This window comes from Anarrhichthys ocellatus, unplaced genomic scaffold (genome assembly GCF_004355925.1).
Source record: "Anarrhichthys ocellatus isolate YVR2014 unplaced genomic scaffold, GSC_Weel_1.0 scaffold11, whole genome shotgun sequence".
Lineage (NCBI taxonomy): Eukaryota > Metazoa > Chordata > Actinopteri > Perciformes > Anarhichadidae > Anarrhichthys > Anarrhichthys ocellatus.
The window spans coordinates 6,902,691-6,923,506 of NW_022280041.1; the positions used below are offsets into that span (position 1 = coordinate 6,902,691).

The window sequence follows — 20,816 nt, forward strand, 5'->3', positions numbered from 1 at the left end:
AACGAGCTGCCAGCCATTCAGAGCCATCAATGTGCAAGCTGCCAGGTGCAGACAGTAGCCTAATAAATAATGATAATTGTACTGTAGCAACTGATAGCAGATGCTGTTTCTTCCCCCCAACATTAATATTAAGATTGTTTAAAATATCATAATGAGGATGTCGGCCTTCAGCACCTCATTGACGTTGCCCTCTGACTGTTAAATTCGCCATGGTGGGAAATGTGAAAATCCCACTGTCAGCTGCCCCTCTAGCTGGCCATCATGCGGCTGGCCCGAGAAGTGCAGCTTTGAGCGCAGCATCCCTGCCATCCCGGTCTCTTACTTCCCCCTCCCTCCCTCTCTCTCCCTCTCCAGCCGTTGCCAGGAGCCGTGAGTGTGTGTGTGTGTGTGTGTGTGTGAGCGCGCTGGTGTAATCTGACAGCACGCTGGGGCTGCGTTTCCTAAGAAAAGCTCAGCTCTCTCAGTTTTCTGCCCGTCTTATTGCCGCTTTCATTGTCTTTGTCGACAGTGATAAAGAGAGCAGGTACCATCTGTCCATTCCGCCAATTTGTTACGAGTTGCCTTTTTTTGTTTGCTGCTCTTCACAGATGTTATGTCAACACTTTTTGGGTGGTGGTGGTGGTGGTGGGGGGACTCCCAGTTCTAATGGAATTTGTTGTGGCTGTTTTGGTCTCTTCTCTCTTTCAGTTCAACCACGGGCCTGTTTTTGGAATAAGAAAAGCATTGCTGTTTTCTGACTTTGAGAGAAGGAAGAACGGACTCCTCTGGAATTTCCTAAGGAATTTATTCGGGCAGCCCCGGTAAGTGGACCTTTCGCTATCCAAAAAGCTTCATGGTTTGAAATGCATGCGGCTATTTACCATACTGAGTTCACTTTTAATGAAAAAAAAATGAAACAAGCGTATCGTTCATTTTCCCATTCTTCTATTTTAATTACAGTTACCGGGGCTTTGCATTCTACCGCCTGGGTATATAGTAAGTAGGATAGACTTTTTTTCCCCCCTGCATCTTCTAATTGTGATTTGCAGTTGAAAGCTGCTCTTCGTGTTTCTGATGTGTGGAATTAAGTGTCGATCTGGCGTCCACTCCAAGTTGTGTGTCGTGCCGCGATGTGAGTCGTTTCCCGGGGCGCATATTTTTGCATATCTTCAAGCTGCGTTATGGTTCATGTAGCGCTCAACATGCACCGGTCTGCCGCTCGCCGTTACACTCCAGATGGTGGCGAGATATTCACAGATTTGTTTTCAACGTCATCATTTATAACACAAACTACGCTCAAACCACAGAGGCATATTTGCCCCCAAACGATGCTCTGCCCCGCTTTCAAATATAGAGGATGCACGCGCGCGCACGCACGCAACCATTTCTGAGATATTCCGTGCGTTAGTTGTGGGACGTGCTGAGAAAGTTTGCTTCGATGTTTGGTCCTGACAGCCGACACATTTTTGAATGGTTTTGTCTTTGGACGTATGTGCGCGCGCGTGCGTGCGTGCCTGTTCCTGACTCAGGTGATGTAGACGGTGGGCGGGCTGTGACTCACCCGGTTTACCCATTTCGTTGCTGTTATCTGACAGGCGTTCATGACAGATTTCACTGGTGATTGACATCGGATCATGCGCAGTAAGGGTGTCAGCAGAGGACCATGTTTTTTCCCCTATTGGTGCCAGTTATATTTGGAAGTTACCAAAAAACATGATTTATACAACCCTTCATCTGCGTATTTGTCAGACTACTGCTGACAAGTGATTCATACATAGCCAATTACCCGCCATATTCCAGTCATACTTTGAAGCCTGAACAGAAAAAAACCTCTAAAAGGCAGGATAATGAACTGAAAAGTTTGTGTGCCTCAGTATGTTGTAGCAAGGCACGCCGAGGAGAGGCAACCGCAAATGAGGGCAAGGGCAGCTCACACAGTCAGAGCGATGTGTCTTCCCTGGCATGAGTAGAGTGACAGAGGGCTAAGTGAGCGTGGCCATTCAGGAGAGGTAATAGCATTACGGTCTGCCGGTCATGAGGCAGTGCAAGAGATAGGCTACAGTTGCATTTCAAGAAGAACTAAATGGACAGGAAACTAGGACATGAGGGCACTTAGGATTTAACAACTAAGAACACCCTCACATGGCTCAAAAGTACACTTCATTTGTTTTGATATGATGCTCATTGTGGGTTAAAGTTGTTTTGTGATGTGGGTATCCTTTTTGGACCGGATTTAGCATTGCTTCACTAATGTCACCCTGGGGTTAGAGATTTGCTGATGCTGCTGAAATTATTCGGGATGCTTCTATCTATCTATGCTTGTGAGTTTCTTGCTTAAAATTGCAAGGCACTATGGAATATAGAAACACTGTGGACATCATTCAAAATCTGATTGTGTACCAATGATTACATGCAACATGCCGACATGTTGAAATACAGCAGTCCTTTAGGCTCGTTATCCCGGTGTGTAAAGACAGGTTTGAGCACAACAGTGGATTATAATCATTTGCTGTCAGGCAGTACATTTCTTGCAAAGCTTATAAGAATTAGTCACAGGTAAGAACACCCCTTGCCATCCTTCACCCAGCACCATTTTACAAACACAAATTCTGCAATTTCCCTCTGTCTTCCTTCTGAGTGATGCTCCCAAAAGCTACTCGCCAGGCTCACATCAATCACCGCTGGATGGGATTTGAGCAGCAGCTGGAAGTAGAGAGCGGGAGAGACAGGTCTGCTTTCTCACAGTTGCACAAGCTCCTCCACAGTGACCCTGACAGCCACAGCCAGCGCTGCCAGTTAGATAGTCGCATTTCTGCAAATCTTTTCCTCCCATTAATTACGCCTTAATACTGGTCGCTCTAGTGCGGCTGTGTTGACAACACACCCGGTTTTCCTCTGCCTGCTGCACCTCCCCGGAGAGAAACAGGAGTAAACTGTAATTATGGTTTATAAACTTCCTCCAGGTGACATAATCGGGGCATGGCAGAGATGGCAAGGGGCTGTCATAACAGCTGCTAATTAATTTATAGCTTTTTTTTTTCTTCTTGCAATGCACATTTCTCAGACGGTCTTACCGTATAGATACATGTTTGTCGCACAATGCACACCTTGTTGAAACTACTGTATTCATACAATGATTTCTCAGGAATACAGTATAAGAAGAGCGCAAATATTGCCCAATTGAAAGCAGAACACCTATATGAAAGAGTAGCAGCCGTACTTTCCCTGCGTTTTTACTATGAGATACACCTTGTTTGCGGTCCAAGGCTTGGCAAGCCGAGTAGCTGACTCCCAGGGGCCGTTATATAATGAGGACGCGCTGTCAGATAATTAGATACACCTGACGCAGGCGTCTTTAGGACATATTGATTCATCCCAAAATAAAATGTGTGCGCCTGCCACCATGAAAGCAGAAAAAAAAAGAAAAATCCCACTGTCACATTACCTCTCCTCTCATGGTGGCATGTTTTATTTAGTTATCCACATCTTAATGCTCTCGGATGAGGCGGGCTTCATTTTGTGCTAGCTGACGCATTAGTCGCCAAAGTTTCTCATCCCGTGAAGCCAAGCATGGCACAAGATGACAGCTAATTGTGATTGGAAGAGAGTGGTAGGGTGATACATATCACTCCTCGGAAAGCTGCGCAAACATGCGCGTTGCGTAACGACAGATGTGTTCAGTGACCTGTGAATGAATCAGGTGTGTAGTATTCATCTTAAGACAATGTGTGTGTTGTCCAGACATTAAGTGTTTGGAGATTTTGAATTTGGTGGATGTACATGCAACTCATCAGCCATTTCATGCAAATACTGTATACGGTTACAGCGATGAATGATAAATTGAATTTGCTTCAACACACTTATGCACACACACACACACAGACACAACCTTAAATACAATGTATTTTTTATAGCTGTTGGTTAGAAAATGCTGCGTGAGATGAAACCCGCTCACTTGTGCTGTTTATTTATCAGACACTTGGCTCCAGTCATAAATCAGACTCTCATTAAGTTCTTTAACAACAACTTTTGCCTTTTGTTGGAGACATCAATGCTATTAAGCATGATGTAGATGATACAGTTGGAAGGTGAACCTTTGCAAATTGCTCATGTTATGTAACTGAGATAGATCAGGCAGCAACCTATGGGTCTGAAAGGTAAAGCCAATGCGGAAGTGCCTTAAACTTGCATTCTTTCTAATAGCCAGCAGGGGGCAACTCCCTTGATTTGAAAACGAACTTTGATTCTATAGTAGTCTATGAGAAAATGACCCTACTTCTCACTTGATTTATTACCTCAGTAAACAATGAAAACTGTATTTTTCGAGTTGGAACTTAAACCTTTCACAGTGTGTTTTCAATTTATGCATTAAATGTTAACCATGTTGGTGGCTGAATAGCAACACCACTGCAAGTCTTTCTCCGGGTTAGAGGTGAATCAACAATAAGCTTAAATTAAATAAATGTACGCAAGTTGATATCCTATTAGGTCAACAGAAATGTAAAATTAGTCAGTTGAATTACATTTTTTTATGTTGCAATTTAAAGGTTCACAACAATTAGGAATATTTCAATTGGCGTTGGTTGGGATGATTGATCAGCTACAACCATTCGTATGAGAGCAGCACTATTTAACTATTACTAAACTCTGGAATAATGAAGTCATTGAACGAACTCAGAGTGTAATTCAACATTTTATTTTATCTTGTAAGAGAAAGAAGGAAGTATTTTGTCCTTCAAAAGTCACATAGTTATGCTTAAAAGTGATAAAAAAAGTGTAATATTGAGAGAGAGATGCTTAAATGTGAGATGATTCCAGCAAAATGTCCAAAAAAAGGACAGCCAGTGGAACCTGAGAAATAATGAGAATAATTTATCTGGTTTTTAAAACCCGACTAATGTACTATACATAACTTTGACGACATCGACACACATTCCAGTCTCTGAAACACACACACACAGAACAAGGGTTCATTGTGTTCTGCTACTTTCTTGATTTTATGAATTGTACCTTGGTTGTTTTCTTAATAATCTCATTATGAGAGATGGTACGAAGACTTAATCGAACCTACACACTGAGATTTGAAAGAGCATTCTCAGAGTCTACAGGAACACCATCACCAACGGAAGGCGAGCTGATCTAGGTCAATTTGTCCTTTTAAATAGGATACAAAAGAGAACAAATCAAGTTCAACAACCACCTGAAAACAAGTGACCCTAACTCTTACCATTACAAAACCAAAGAGGAGAACCTCAGCCAGCTGGCCCTGAGGCTCACCTCCTCTAACTGCACACAGCCTCGGGACAGCCCTCTCACAATCTGGCCCAACCTAATTATAGCTAAAGAAAAAAAAAAATTGCATTAACTATTGGACATCTCCCACACATCTCAAAACCCAATTCAATGCTATTTGGATGTAAACAGACAGTACACGGTGGGAAACCATCTGACCACCGTGACTGATCCAAAACAGAGAAATACATTAACTACAAACTGGCCATAGAGACCTAGCTGCCTGGAGAGGACAGGACAGGAGAGGAGTGGCAGCTCTGTCCACAGAGAGAGGTAGAGACAGAGCAACATTACTTCAAATGTCCGCACGATCACATCATTTGATCCGGAGCATATTGTCAACAAAGCTTTCCTGGCCTTTCTTGCACCACTGGTGATAAAAATGTCACAATATTTCATGATTGTCAACTGCGCGGTTTAAATTACCATCACGCTCTTACTCTGCACAGCATGCAAAGCAACACTGCAGGGCAAATACAATAATATTTGTCGGGTAAAAATTAAATTTAAATACATCCCGATGACATTTGAATGAATAATAGGATGTTGGTCTGCTGTGCAGTAGCCTTGCTGAGTGTCCTGTACATTGTCATGTATGATTGTTGCATCAGTGAGATATTGATTTCATTAGTGCACATGCTTTTGTCTAGCTGTCTGTACCTTGAAGCCATGACAAAGTCACCAAAAATATGGCTGTGCTATAGTCTACAGTAGGCTATTATTCCCTGTTACCTAACTTCACTCTCACAGCAGCAGGAGTTGTAACCCAGGCTCAGTGATGCAGTATTTGAAATTCATCTCAGCGGTGAAGGCTGTGGTGGATGTTTCCCTTCTCTGCTTGGCTTTCTGCATTGTTATTGCCTCAAGAAAACCTGTGTCCGTAATGTGAGGTTGAACTTGGGAAAAAACAAAAACGGCGTTGCTTTCTCCCCGCTCTGACATGACAGGAACTCACAAAACTGAAGGATACAAAATGACGAAAGACGCAGACAAGAGCAGGATGTTATGAATGTGCTGCCCAGAGCCAGAATCCCTGTCTGAACTAATAGCCATGTACACTGAGCTGGACACAATATCATGAACATCTGTACAGCATTATACAGCTACACTAACTGCAGCTTTACATAGGCTATAAAGCTGAATTAAAAGCTATATGACAAACTCAAATAAATATTCGTTTGTGACAAAAGTGCAATTCTGTTCCATTGGATTGCTGTACATGTATGCACAGTATCATATTTCCTCCTTGCATGTTAGCACAGCTAACATGGTGGTTCTTTGGATCAAGGGGATAAGGACTTGTTCCTAGAGAGCAAATGCCAACGTGATCTTACATCCTGACCTTTTTGTCAGCCACATGCACTGCACCGTGGTGTGGATTTAAAAAAAAAAAACTCCAAACATGCTTTTGCCGTGTTACTCCTCTGCTATCTGGCTACCCCGGAAGATTGAAGAGGGCACGGGTATGTTGAGGGTTGGCATTAAAGTCTACTGTGACATGGAGGCAAAAAAGAAAACAGAAAGGAATAACGCAGGCAAGCTGGAGCCAGGGTACTCTGCACAGTTCGATGCCGCTGCCTCTAACCGACATGAACAAGATAAATCAATTAGACCTACTCAGTTGCTATCCAAGGGACTTCCACCATGGGAAAGGGTAGAGCGAATCAAAGGGTTTGGGAAAAAAAATAAAGTAGCAGAAAAGGAAAGTGAACCCGAATGTTTGTTGTATTCATAGTCAGATCGGCCGCCTCTGACCTCAAGATAACATTCATTCTTTCTTTCTTCATGCCAGGGATGCTTAGAATTCCAGACACTTTCCTGTCTCGTTTTTTTTTTAAGTGATGCTTTCAGGTCAGTAATGAGAAAAAGAGGAAGGCTGGCAAAAATGTTCCTGACAGGAATATTTTTGATGAAGCCTGAGCTTAGTTTTACCTGCAGATACAGCAATCTCTTGTTTTTTCCCCCAGCAGCTTTTAGATTCACACTATTATGTTTACATTCATACCTTTAAAGCCATTCCAGTAGTCACTTGGAGGTCACTTTGAACAGCATTTCTTTTACCCTCCATAATGGGCACTGGAGTTTTGTTTAGCTGAAAAAGAAAAGAGCAAACACGTTGTACTGTGAGGGTATTATAGCATTTTAAAAGTGATTTAAACATTTAGTTTTAGAAAACTCTTTATTATGCTTTACAGAAAAAAAATCTCTCTGGTTCCACACGATTATAAAACAATTCTTCATATTGAATATGAAATAACCCAACCATTGCGGTGGGATCAGTGAGGCTAGAATCCACAGCATATCATTTATTAATAGTGTTTCACAGCCAGCTAAAGTACAGTTCAAAAATATATGCAGCACCACAGTAAATGTAGAGATCCTCAGAATCCTCCTTCTAAAATGACTGAATAGACATTCTAATCTATGCGTGGATTTCCCAACGATCGTGAGTAAATTATTTTTGCATAACTGGCAGATGGGATTGAAAGAGATACGGCTGGTGATGCTTCATACATTTTTCATCTGTACTGTAAATACTGAGGTTGAGAGTGCATGGCATGGATTTCACGGGACCCAGAGGCCTCATCGACTTTGATCAGGCTGGAAGAGGACACTTTTTGATCAAGACCTATACCTTGGACATTTAAATCAACCCCCTGACAGGCTTCTAAGGCACTAAGGCAGCGGAGATAGGTTGTAATCTCTACACATAGGTGAAAGTGGACACCCCTTAAAGTGTGCCGAAGTCCATTAAATTGTACATTTTGAAATCCTCCCCTTTGCAGTTTGTGTGGTGAGTTATTCTACAGAGGGGAAATTCAATTTGACAAAGACCTGTCTCACCGTCTGTCTTTTAAATGGTTGTGATCGCATAAAGTCCGCAGCATAACGGACCTGAAAGTATGAATGAACAGGAATCCGAGTAGCTATTTATGACCAAATCTGCTGTGGAGGAAACCCACATGACAGAGGTGTAAAAATACAGTGGAATTCAAAAAGTGAAACATGAACATGTGCAGATAACATAATGAGCATTTAACAGCACACTCTTAGAAAGTTGAGTTCCATCTATAGTTCTGTGTGTGCAGTTAGCTCAGTCCCCTGACACAGCACACATGTAAACACAGCACCCCCACCTCCCACTCAGCCCTGCTGTAGGTTTGGCTGTGGGTGCTCGGCAGATCCCTGGGCATCATGAGAGAATAATAATGAGGGTTTTGGGAGGGATCAGTTCCCCAGCACAGAGCCATACTGGGTAGGGTTTATGTAAGACCCTGGCTGCCTGAGCTCTCTGCCAGTTTAAGATGACAAACAAATGCTACCAAGGAGTACCGACATGCCAAAAAAAAAAAAGGGGGGGGGTTGCATCTCCTCATGCTACCCCCACTGCTTCATTCTCCCTTCATACACAGACACCCTCCTTCTGTTTTCATACACGAGCCTGGTTACGCGTCATGGCTTGTGATACCAGGTCTCATGTGTATCCGTGCAAGTTGATGTGTGTTATCACACCATTTGTTAGCTACTCAGCGCTGTCGCCCCACTTTGAAGCCACCCCTTCCCCTTCTCCTCCTCTTCCACCCTTTGTTTCCCCCTTCATGTGTTCCAATGAAAGAAGGCTGGGATCTCTCAGAAATCTATCCTTTCTTCTGTCTAGCTTCCTACTTTTCTTTTTTTTTTTTTAAAGTTAGGCTGCCATGGAAATTCACTCAACCCTGACACCCCAGTGGTTCTCAAAATGTCAAAACAGGTAGAAGCTGACGTGTTGTCTTTTCTTGACGATGCAATTCGTGCGTTATCATCGGTACTTTTTGTTTTCACATCACGACGCAGTGTTTTCTAACGACGTCATTCATGTCAAAGCTCCACTGCAGCTTCTTGAGGATCTTAATTATCTGACATTAATTATTACGGTTTATAAATAGAGTAAGGTCTACTTAACCCATTTTGAATTTCCACGTTCATTTCTATAGTTATTCCCACAAAAATGAAGTGTATTCATGATCGTACAAGCTCCTTGATTTTTATCCTGGACCACTCAAAAGTGCCAGTCCAACTCATGCATAGGTTTACTGTATTATAATGGGAACCAGCTACTGATAAGATGGGGCACACAATGCCTTGGTACCAGGTGTATTTTTAGACGTAAACGTGTCTTGCACACTAAATTTCACTACAGGAGGGAAACAAGTCTGTGCTGTTTTAATTTGCTACGTCTAACTTTATAAGTTGGGCAAAATCAAGCCAGTGGATACTTAAATTAAAAAACAAAGTCTGCTGGTTCAGCACCAAGATTAGAAGATCATGTCAAGTCAACAGATGCTGTTAAAAGGGGATTTAGGGAATATCCCCAATGATAGAAAAGACACAACAAAGAACTGACATGAAGGAAAGGGCGGCTTCTCAATCATTTCCTTCCCCTGAGGAAGACATGTTGTATACAGTGTCTTCTGACATGCATTAGTCCAGGGCACCGTCTCCCAGTATTCCTGCGTAGCACAGAAATACACCATAGATAACATTAGGACCCACTGTGTAAGGGGAAAATCCATGTCAGGTGAAAATTTAATTTGTCCGAAAGAGCCTTTAGGCAAAGTGCAATCTGAAAACACATCTTTTATTTTCCCCTGGGCGTCTGATATGGGCAGGCAGGAGATGGACGATGGATCTAACCATCATGGAAAAAGGCGGAGGAATGCTGTGAGGGAAAGGGAAACACCTCATCTCACTCCTAATGTGCCTCCCCTTTGATTGTCTAATTTGGTTAGGGCCATGCGTCCGTTATCGGATCATATCAAAGGTCAGAGGCGTCCTGTAGACAAATCAATCTCCCTGTCTGAGGAGGCGCAGAGGAAGCATGGGTTGATGGAGAGCCGATCCATCTAGTGGGCCCAGAATGAAGGTGGGTGAGGAGAAAGAGAAGTGGGGGGGGGGGCACGACAAATAATGGCATGTGCTGCTCGGAGAGAAGTGGGCGAGGGAGGTGAGATTGAACTGTTGACTTGGGGAATGCGATGTCCTCAGAGAGAAAAAGAGTTTACATTATTGCTAGCACTTGTTTGTGAAGACCTGGCATATATATGGCCTACCTACAAGGCTCGTCACTGATATGTTCCAACTACGCTGGGCTGAACGATCCTGTCATTCTGTACCAGAAACAATACAAGTTCCATTGTAGGAATCAAAATAATTGAAAATTCAATTTTGACATTTTCATAAAAAAAAAAATCTCTCTCGGTGGTCACCACTGCATGGCACTATTAGCTCTGTGTTCTAATAGGTGTGAAGGAAATCCTGTGGCTGCTCCTCATGCACGGCATTTAATTCAGATTCCTTCATGCAATTAGAAGGACACTGCCTTTTGGAAGATCCATTACAGGTTGTTTATGACAAACTCTTTTGTAGTAAAGCCACTATTTATCATTCATCCCGTTCCTTCGCCACCCTGAACATGTTGAACCAATACTCCAGACCTCTTAGAACGCCCATTATCAAATAGTCATAATTAAAGCAACGATGCATAAACACAGTCGTGGTGGGCAGCAGTGGGCTAAAGTTTATAGGTGAGTATAAATCATCCACAGTTTAATGCCAACAAGATGTTTAATTTGGAATCCTGAGTGCGTAACTAGTTCAATTAGCCTCATTCGAGCACAGAGAAGCACATGCAGAGTGGACCCAGGTTGCTCTCTGCTCTCCCTGCAGTAAAAGGCAAAAGTGTATTTCCTCCTGTAAGATTAAAACTCGCTGTGTAATAACTCACCCGAGCCTCCCCTCTAGACACCATTGTGACCGTTCAGTGTGAGATAATGTTTGCTCTCAATGAGATTCAGCACTCCGGTGACACCATTACTCTAGGCTCATTGCCTAGTCAGGTTGGGTGGGTCTACCGTGCCTCGGAAAGGCGACGCGCAGAGGCGCCAGAGGAGAGAGCACCTCTCGAGACAGACTACAATGTCTGTGGACAAGCGAATAGGCTTGCACTTCACCTCTGCCTGAGACAAGCGGGTCATTATCTTTCGGTGTTTTTTCCTTCACGCTCTTGCCAGTCATGTAATGCATCCAGGACAAGATGCTCGCCTGGCAGCCCCGAGCAGGTGGGACGACAAGGCAGCTTACACATCCTGGCTAATTGCGGGCAGTCAGTGAAACGTATCTGGAATGAAGATGATGGCACGAGCCTGCAGAGGAAGTCAAAGCAGCCTAGGCCCGAGCCAAAGTGTTTTAAATGGATTACACCAGTGTGTCATTGCGATTACACGCTCCTCGCAGGGACCGCGACAAGATGAATTGTATTCGACGGCTTTACAGCAGATCTTTTTTCTTTCTTTTCTCCTCCAACTTGAAAGCATTTTCCCCCCTCTTTCTACTTTAGCGGGGTCTGAATGTGGGATAGTTTGAACTCCCTCACAAACAGTTCATCTGCTACATTTCCTTAAGGGGACATCTTCTGTTTGGTATCTCAGAGTGGAGTGGCTGACTTGAGAAAAACCATGTATTCGTATACATTTCCACGCTCTTTAAATAGCATTTCAGAGGCTGAAACACTAGAAGGAGCCCTCAGTTTGCGTCGTGCGTCATAGCATTTCAAAACATACTCTTGGCAGTGAACATCAAAGGGCCTCAGAAAATGGAACAGATGAACACATACAGCAGTTTTTCCTCTGTACCGCAATATATTGTGTGTCCAATCATTCATCCCATGTTTAATAACAATGTCTTATCATGTACAGCATAGTAACGACTTACCAGCGACACCCTTTTTTACTTAAATATTGCATACAATGTGTCAAAAACCTCACTGATAAGACATGTTTAAATAACAGTGCTTCAGGAGTGGCATCCAATCGCAAATTATTCTCTACACAACATCAGTAGATATGGCAAGGTGTGTGTGCGTGTGAGCAGGCAGAGAGGGTTCTGAAAGCTTCAGAGAGAGAGAGAGAGAGAGAGAGGGTTTTTAAGTCTGCAGGGAGTCCATTAAGTTGGAAAGGGCATAGGGTTAAACACTCGCAAACTCTGCCATGACCCAGAAGAACATATGTTCACACACACACAACTTTACTCTTACTTTTGAAGGCATGTGACTAATTAGCAAGTAACAAAGTAACCCTTTTCATTGCACCTCCTTTCTACTTCCTCTAGTTCTGCGATGTACACTCTCAGTGAGACTTGTTGAGGCGCACTGTTTTCAGTCAGTGTGATGTGGGGGTGTATTACATCTGGTACTGTGCTGGTGGAAATAACCCCTTGCACACAAACTGTGAGACTTCTGTGTCTGCATGAAGCTACTGGAGACTTGCAACAAAGGTGTGAAGTTGTATGTGATACGCTGAGCAGTTCACATACGGTGCAGGGATGCAGAGGTCCGCTTCAATAACTCTTAATTTTTATTTTTTCCCCCAAAATTGTATTGATCCATGAAGCATTCTATTGCAGAATAAGAAAATCTAGTTAAATCACATATATGTTTTGGAATATTTTTTTTTCAGTTAGAAGCTATACACACATAGACTACATGTATGCACTAGGGCTGACACAGACACACACACACGCACACACACACACACATCCTCCATCAAGTTTCAACGATTGAAAGCTTACACATAAATCATTCAAATGAATACAAAAGCAAGCCACATATAGCCTTGTTCTAAACTATGTTATGATCGAGTTTGACAATGTTCCGTTCATTCGTGGTGCCTCCACGAGTTTCGTTGAGTGTCAAGCTAGCAGGGAACCTCAGATTTGTGGACATGGCAACGGCAAAGTAAAGCTGTTTTTTTTTGGGTGGGGGGGGTCCATCAATGAGATGAATCCAAAACACTTCCTCACATTGCTTCTTCAACAAAGCTTGCTGGTTTACTCAATTTTGCATTTTTCACAACAGCCTAGTTTGGGCAACAGGACATCTGATAGATCAGAGCGACAGCACATGTTTTAGCAAATTTTCTATCTAGTTTCAATTTTGGATTAAAAGTGCAAACGTTAATATGTCCTGCGGACACACACAAGTGGTGTCAGACTACACCTGGCTAATCCTGTAATTGATTGCTTTCGGGTGAGCTACAAACTTCCACTCAGCTGTCCACCCCGTGCGTCACAGAGATCTGCCTATGCTGCCCTCGGCACTGACACAATCCCTCAGTCTCTCCTCCTTAAGTGCATACAGGACTTACGCTCTTACGGAGAGCACACTTCCTCCTCAAGCTAATCATAGCACTAGCGTCTATGAAATTTGATCAGTCTTAACAATGACCATTGTGCGCTCGTATTGAGTGCCATACAAATTAGCCTATGAGCTGGTGGCCAGCGGGACAATGTATTCTGCTGGCTTCATCACATCTTGCCCCGGGCCTACTATTAATCTTGTGGACTGTATGGGATGAATTAATGCACCGAGGAATTTGTAAGGCTACGGATATGGATTACATCGTCTGACGGTATATTTGAATTGGTCTCTGAATGTAATTCCTGTGGACTGAGATTAAATTCAGTTGATAAGTGTCTGCTGTAACAAACCACGTTATTATTGCCCTTGCCAGTCTGTTGTGCATGGCAAAATGAAGCAGTGCTCCCATAATCCTGTTCATCTACACGAGGTCTACATCGCTGATTGAATTCCATACGTAGAGTGGGGATTGGCTGTAAAGCGATTGCCATTTAGCTTAATATGTCCTCTGCAGACTCCTGACTCTCACCTTCTGGTGCTTTTTTTTACTCTCGGGTTCTCTCCTAGCTCTACTTTGTTGGCTTGTGAAGCTCAAACATTTATGAACCGTTCACCACTGTTTAACCATAAACTGCCTGAAGGGATAGGAGGCCATGAAGAATGGAATTTCTCCCAATCACAACAGACCACTCACAGTCTAGACTGTGGCTGATCTTTGTCCTCCCTCTCGGTTTTTCTTCAGCATTACATCAGATTATCGTATCATAGCGTAATTTCTCTTCATGCCCCCTTCACTGTAAAATCATTACTGCAATCTTAGATCTAATCTCGACCTAAAGTGATTTTTTTTTTTTCCTGCTCGTAATTGTAAATGATGTTCTTAAATGACTCGTTAAGCGTCACACATTTCCTCCCACACACTGAACTCGTTGCCTCCCGCTTTTTTTGACAGTCGCATTAAGAGAAGTTACTGTTCTTCCTGAGCAGCTGTACTCAGTAGATGCAATTTGAAAACAATAGCAGGCTGGAAAACCTGCACCTCTGGCTGCGCCTGGCGAACAACGCTCACACCTCGGCAATTAGCTAATAGTTTACCCCTCTCAACCGTGGTTGCACAGCGAGGACAACCGCCTGTAGCTTCTCGTGGTTTCTGGCAGCCCGGTGTGCGCCACCAGCTATAATGATTTTCAAGCCAGGGAAGATGAGGAAAATAGATTAGCATTCGGCTCCAGGCTGTGCCACAATCACGGCGGAGCATTTTCACAGAGAAACACTAGCATCCACATTTGAACTTGCATATTAATAAAGTGTAGTCATGATTCAACCAGCAACTCTTCCTCTTCCCTCTCGCGCCACCTCTGCTTCCTCAGAAGCAACTCCCCTTCGCTCTAAACACATGGCGAAAGGGTGGTGTCATGGCATAAAGAGGGGTAAAAAAAAGATCCAACATTAAGCTTGCTACTTGCTCCACTGAGCACTGATTCATTTTTTATGAATTCTCCCCAGAGGTTGATAAACACTGAGAGTTTATGGACCTCAGAAAGAGTGAGTAAGCGACAGATGCATCTTGTGGGGGTCCCACAAGCATGCACAGACACCTGGCTGTGGCTGAACTCACAGGGAGGTGGCAGCACTCGCTCCAGAGCAGCTGTAAACAAGATTGCATCACTCTGTTTTTCAGTGCTTAGAGCTGACCCTGCCATCCATTTGGCCCTACTTTATGATTACCATAAATGCCTGGATTGCCTACATAAAAATGTGGAGTGGAGACGACGGCCTCCGCTTCCATTAGTGGCCTCTTTTTACTGGAAGGGCCAAGTGTGTCCCCTGGGTAAGGCCAAAACTCTCACTGTCCTCTGCAGTCTTTCAAATAGACTCTGTAATCAAGGACTGGGCTAAGTGGATAGCTGCACCGATAGTGATGTTCATAAAACGATTATTCATAGAGAAAACATTGAGTGCGTGTTAGAGAGGTAATAAGGGACAAAAGTGTTTCCGCACAAAGAGATCATCCTTGAAATATTAAAGCGCAATCAGTGAAGACCCTTTTCAGCCAAATTCCTGAATATCCTCCAGTCATAATTGTGAGTTGCAGAATGCTGTGATGAAATTGATTCCCAGAGGCGGAGCTGTAATTGATTGCCTTCAGACAAAAAGGCATTAAACCACATGAATGTTGATCTTTTTATTTAACTATCCACTACTTAAGACACACATAGCCACAAAGAATTAACAAATACACTAAAGTCGTATTAAAAAGTTAAAAGGATGTATGAAAATTTTTTTTTAATGCAATATAATTCATAACATGAATGCAGGAAGATTTCAGCTATCGGTATGAGTCCAGTAATATCAGCTATTGTGCAGAAATGTCCAGGCTGTGCATCAAGCTGTAAAGTCTTGCTGAGTCTATAGAATAAAATTGCATTGTCTTATTCAAGGATTTAAGTTTCAATTTCATCTGATCCTGTTTGTTTAGAGAAAGCAACTTTTCTAGAGATACATTTCAGCGAGGGCGAAATATATGCAAATCCAAACAATAATCTGAAGGTTGCGCTGCATGTAAATTTGCAAATCGACTAGAAATACATTCAAACAACCAGCAACCATTGTGATCAGCACCGACTGTACAGAAAAAGTGCATTTGCCTTTCCTTAAAGTGGGATTGAAATGTGAAAGCAACTCCCATTGTAACTCAGGAGGAAGCAGCACAATAATATATGCAGGGGGCGTCGGGAGAAAAATCTATTATGAGCATGATGACAAGAGATCAATGTCGCCTCTTATTCCCAGTGACATTCTGAAACTAATATCCTCATTAGCGTTAATGCTCCCGTGATATAAAATGAACAGGCTTTTTTTTTTTTTTTAAATAGTCCTGCTACTGTCTGTTTCGGGTAAAGAGGGGTATTCTATGAGCTGAATCTGTCATGTGTCCTTGGGCATCAGTGGCTAACAGCAGGGTGAAATTGGATAGCTATTGTGAAAATTGTAGAGGGAATTGTGCTGTACTGTAAAAATACCTTTATTTGGCGCTGCTGTGTCCTCACTTTGAATCCCTCCAGGTGGATGGCAGTGTATAGGGAGAGCATTTTAACAAGCAAGAAGAAAACCTCATGTGCTTTCACCACTTTACCTTTACCACACTGTGTGTGACCACAGATTTAGTTAATTGCCAAATCTGAAGATTAATTACATTTTTCTTTTTCACAATGCATTCATTGAGCCGTTTTCCTTCTGGACCCTTTTCAGTAATGGTCAAAGTATAGCTATGGGGGTTTTTTTTGTATGTGAGAGTGAGTCTTTTAAAGAAAGTATGCAAAGTATGGACTTATTTCTGAATAAACTGTCCCCTTAGAGAAGCCCAGTTACTCTATCTACCCTAGAAATGATCAAGCTTAAACCCCATTGCCTATTAGGAAAGCTCAATGCACTAAGCCATAAACTCTATGCGACATCTCCTATATTACTCGACTTGCGTTTGATATCATTTATGTGCCAACCTAATTTCTATTTACGACACATCTGTTGTTTCAAAATGATTACTAGCAGAATGCTGTCATCAAGACGTTTTGCACCCTGCGATCACATAACCAATTGCTTCGTTGTTAAACTATCAATCATGTAAAACACAAGATGTGGTCCAAAACTAGTGTTGGGTGGAGAAAAAAAAAAAACAGCTGGAAGGAAAAGAAACGGCTAAGCTGCTGAGGCTGGAAAGTTTTTCACAGCTGCTGTTGGCGAATAGCAAAACCAGGGGCTGGGATTTAAAGGGGGAAAAAAACAGTTTGTGGCACATAGAGCTGACTTCTAATGAGTGAATGCAATTTCCTGCATTTTTGAGATATGTACTTGTAATTTAACGATTAGGTGTCAGCATGGTGGCCACTTCAGCACATCACCAGTAACTGATGCGATTTACTGTACCGTTTCCTGGCAGCCTTTATAATGAGTTCCATTCTTTTGTGCTTGCCAAGCTAAGCTTGACGTTTTGTGACCATCTATTAATTTAATAGACATTCAAAAGATAATCAGGCTTATAATGATGGTATGATAATGAGGCACAGAAAAAGAAGAGCAAGGCAAAGTTTTAGCCAAAAAGTATGAATGAACAAAGTGAAGTGACGAAATATTTTCCATTATTTTTTGCATGATTTGTCAGTGCTCATCATTAAACCTTTTTTGTCTGTATAACTAATTGTCAAAAACACACTTATATTGACTAAGCATCGTACTTGAAGCGACATATTGTATGAATGTATTCATCCCCATTATTACAAGCTTGACTTCGCTTTGAGAAACTTCCAACAGAACGAGTGAGTCTGTGTTCTGCCGAACCAAGACAAATAGTCCATAGTCACACCTTCCGACAGAGAGAAAGCACGTCACTAGATTCCACTGCCGGTTCAGTTACACAGTGCCAGCTTACAGATCGATATGAGCCTGCCAATGACAATGTCTGTGTTAATGCCTCAGCCCGCTGCTGCATTCTCCCCCACAAAGCCGTTTTTTGGCAAACCCTCCCTCTAATTACATATGCGTTCTTTGTTTTCTCCCTGTCCATTCTCTGCAACAAGCTTATGACAACGGCTAAAGCGCTTTCATTCCCTCATCTCACTTGCTGCCAATGAATTGATGAAATATTCATTCGGTCATGCCGAGAATGCCAAGTCGGAGTTCTGAGAGTGACGTGTGCTAATACTGAAATGAGGGGTTGTGTAATTATGTGAGCTTCGTGCTGCCTCACAATCACCATGTGCTTGTGAATCTAACCAATAGCAGTTGTGTCCAAATCAGCCACCTAGTGCCTGGGCTTGCGCAGATAGACGTGAAGGAGGGTGGATGGATGTAGAGAAAATTAAGAACAAAAGAAAGATGGAAGACACGTGAGGTGGAGACGAGACGGAGACAAAGACGAGGCAAGAAACAGGAAGGGATATTTGTTCTGCGGGTATGAATTATTTAGACACTTCTAAGAAGCATCTACATTATTGGTGCTGCTGTGTTCTTGTATCTTCAGTTTTGACTTTACTTTTTTGATTTGTTTTTACTTGAATTGCAATATGACTTGATCCTTCACAACAAGGAATGAATGCAGAGGTCTCAGTAGAAATCGATTAGAGGCAAGTTGTCACAACAAGAACTTTGGAAACTGCGGCCATTTCCGACGCTTGAAAATGATAATGCAATAACAATATTCTTAGGTTTTTGATCTGTGATAGCACTTTAGTGCTGCTAGTCTAGTCTCGTGATTGACAGGTACTCTGCCCTTTGATCAGCAGCAGGTTGACAAGGTGCAACACACCCTCATCATCCCACTGTCACTGCTGTGTGGCAAATGCATGCACCCCCCCCCCCCCGCCCCACCCCCCACACACACACACACACACACTGTTTCAGCCATTTGTCATGATACAAACTAATCACATATTTTCACATTTTCTTTGCGTTTTGTACATTACACCCAGCACTGTGCCACAGATCATACATTTCCAATATCAAAAACAGTATGGAACTAGGTAAAGAACAATCACTCTAAAAAAAAGCCTTCAGCTCTCCACTGTTGCATCCAGCAGGCTTTGTGTTTGCCACCTCAGCTGTGAGCCTGTGTTTGTCTAACAGAGCTGTGCCAGCAGAGAAGAACTGTGTGTGAGAGGAGCCATTTGTGTGCTTCCATATGTGTTTGCACATGCTCACTGGGATTGATTTGTTTGGAATAAAAGTTCTGGAAATAAAGATATTTCAATTAGCTTTAAAGGCTCATGAATGACATTTACTTTAATGTAAATATGATCAGATGAAAACTAAATGTAGTATGCACTGCAGGTTTTGGAACTAATGGATATATATTGTAGGTATGAGTTATACACTCTCAGCAGGTGAGGTTGCTTCAGCTCCTGTCATTGCCTTTTAAAGCTGCAGTCAGTTTCCTGACAGTCCAGGCTGGCTCTACATATACTATGCACAGTAAGGTAGAGCTGAAATGATATCTAAATTAATTAGTGCATCGGCAGACAATTAATTGGCAGCTATTTTGATAAAAACGCAAAACAGTCCCTATAGTTCCAGCTTCTCAGTTGTGGGGATTTGCTGCTTTCTGCCTGTCTTGTGTTGGACAGTTGGACAAAACAAGCAATCCGAAGATGTCCCCTGGGACTAAAAGCATTTGCATTTTTCTCTATTTTCTGACATTTTGTCTTTAAAATGAAAGTATTAATGCAATTATCGAGAAAATAATCTGCAGAGTAAAGGTATACTGTATGTCCACAGGGGCCAATGATGTATCATTTTGAGCAATAAGTCAGTGAGAACCCTCCACAGGCTGCAACTACACAACCTAAACAGCTAGGAATACAATGCGTTGCAATCACTTTAATGCGGTGCCTGTATTTGGGTTAATTTATCAGCTTAAATTAATGCTGTGTCTTAGCTTGCTTTGTTATATAATGGCACCTGCATCTGTGCCTTCGCCTGATCCGCACCTGCAAGAATCCTATAAGAGCCCTATACTGTAGGTGTTGTTATCATCTCAGTCGCACCTTCACTGCAAATATGCTAATGGCTCCTGTCTGCTATACGCGTAATGGTGTACAGGTGTTCCAGTGTGCGAATACTGTACGGGCTTCATTACCAGTACAAAGGGCTTGTGTCCAGAGAGCTTCTTGTGCTGAGGTAGAACGAGCAGCGCAAAGAAACAGCTGATTCCTCCTAGTCACTCGGCAAAACACAGAAACTGGGCCAGTGGTTTTCAAAGAGACGTAGTGAGGAAGAGGGAGAGATCATAGAGCGAAACACACACACACACACACGCACTCCTTCAAAACACAATTTTATAATTCACCATACCTAGTTAATTTTACAGTCGGACTGCACGTACCTGTACTACTTCAACATTAATGATGATGTTATGGTCGAGTTTTAGAGACTCCTAAAGATTAAAGACTTTCTTTGTAGCTCTGCAGATTTTGTATACCACCTGCTGGCAATAGCTCTGCAAGTTCTTCCTTTTTTTTCATGAGCTTCTAATTAAATCTATGAATGCTTGAAGGTAGTCAGGTTTTCTATTCTCCCCATCTGTATTTTTGTCCGTACGGGACAAAGTGCTAAATAAGTTCTTTTCTCTCGTCTCTCTCTCTCCTGACATCACTCCGCTCTGCTTTCCTTCCCGCGGAGAGAGTTTGCTGAGAAAGCGGTACATGCATACATCAGCTATCCAATCTATCTCTTCTGAATTTGTCAACACAGCATCTCACTGTACCTCAGTGCCTCCTAAGGAGTTGAGCATATTTCCCCCTACCACTTAAGCGCCCCTGTACCTTCTGTCCCCCATGCCGCCACCGTAGAGCGAGAGCAGAGTCGGAGGGATATAAGT

General features: G+C 42.7%; 1 protein-coding gene across 29 annotated transcripts in view; it reads left to right on the plus strand.

The window, feature by feature from the left end:
• The first annotated feature begins 365 nt into the window (after positions 1–365).
• Positions 366–20,816, plus strand: part of LOC116385427 (receptor-type tyrosine-protein phosphatase delta) — a 327,744-nt gene continuing 307,293 nt past the window's right edge. For 12 of the 29 annotated variants that reach the window (XM_031850888.1, XM_031850897.1, XM_031850902.1 and 9 more), the window contains exons 1-3: positions 366–523; positions 688–800; positions 940–975. The gene's annotated coding sequence lies outside the window, so the exon portion shown is untranslated. The remainder of the gene's footprint in view (positions 524–687; positions 801–939; positions 976–20,816) is intronic. The other 17 variants (XM_031850900.1, XM_031850901.1, XM_031850905.1 and 14 more) reach the window with 5 other exon arrangements.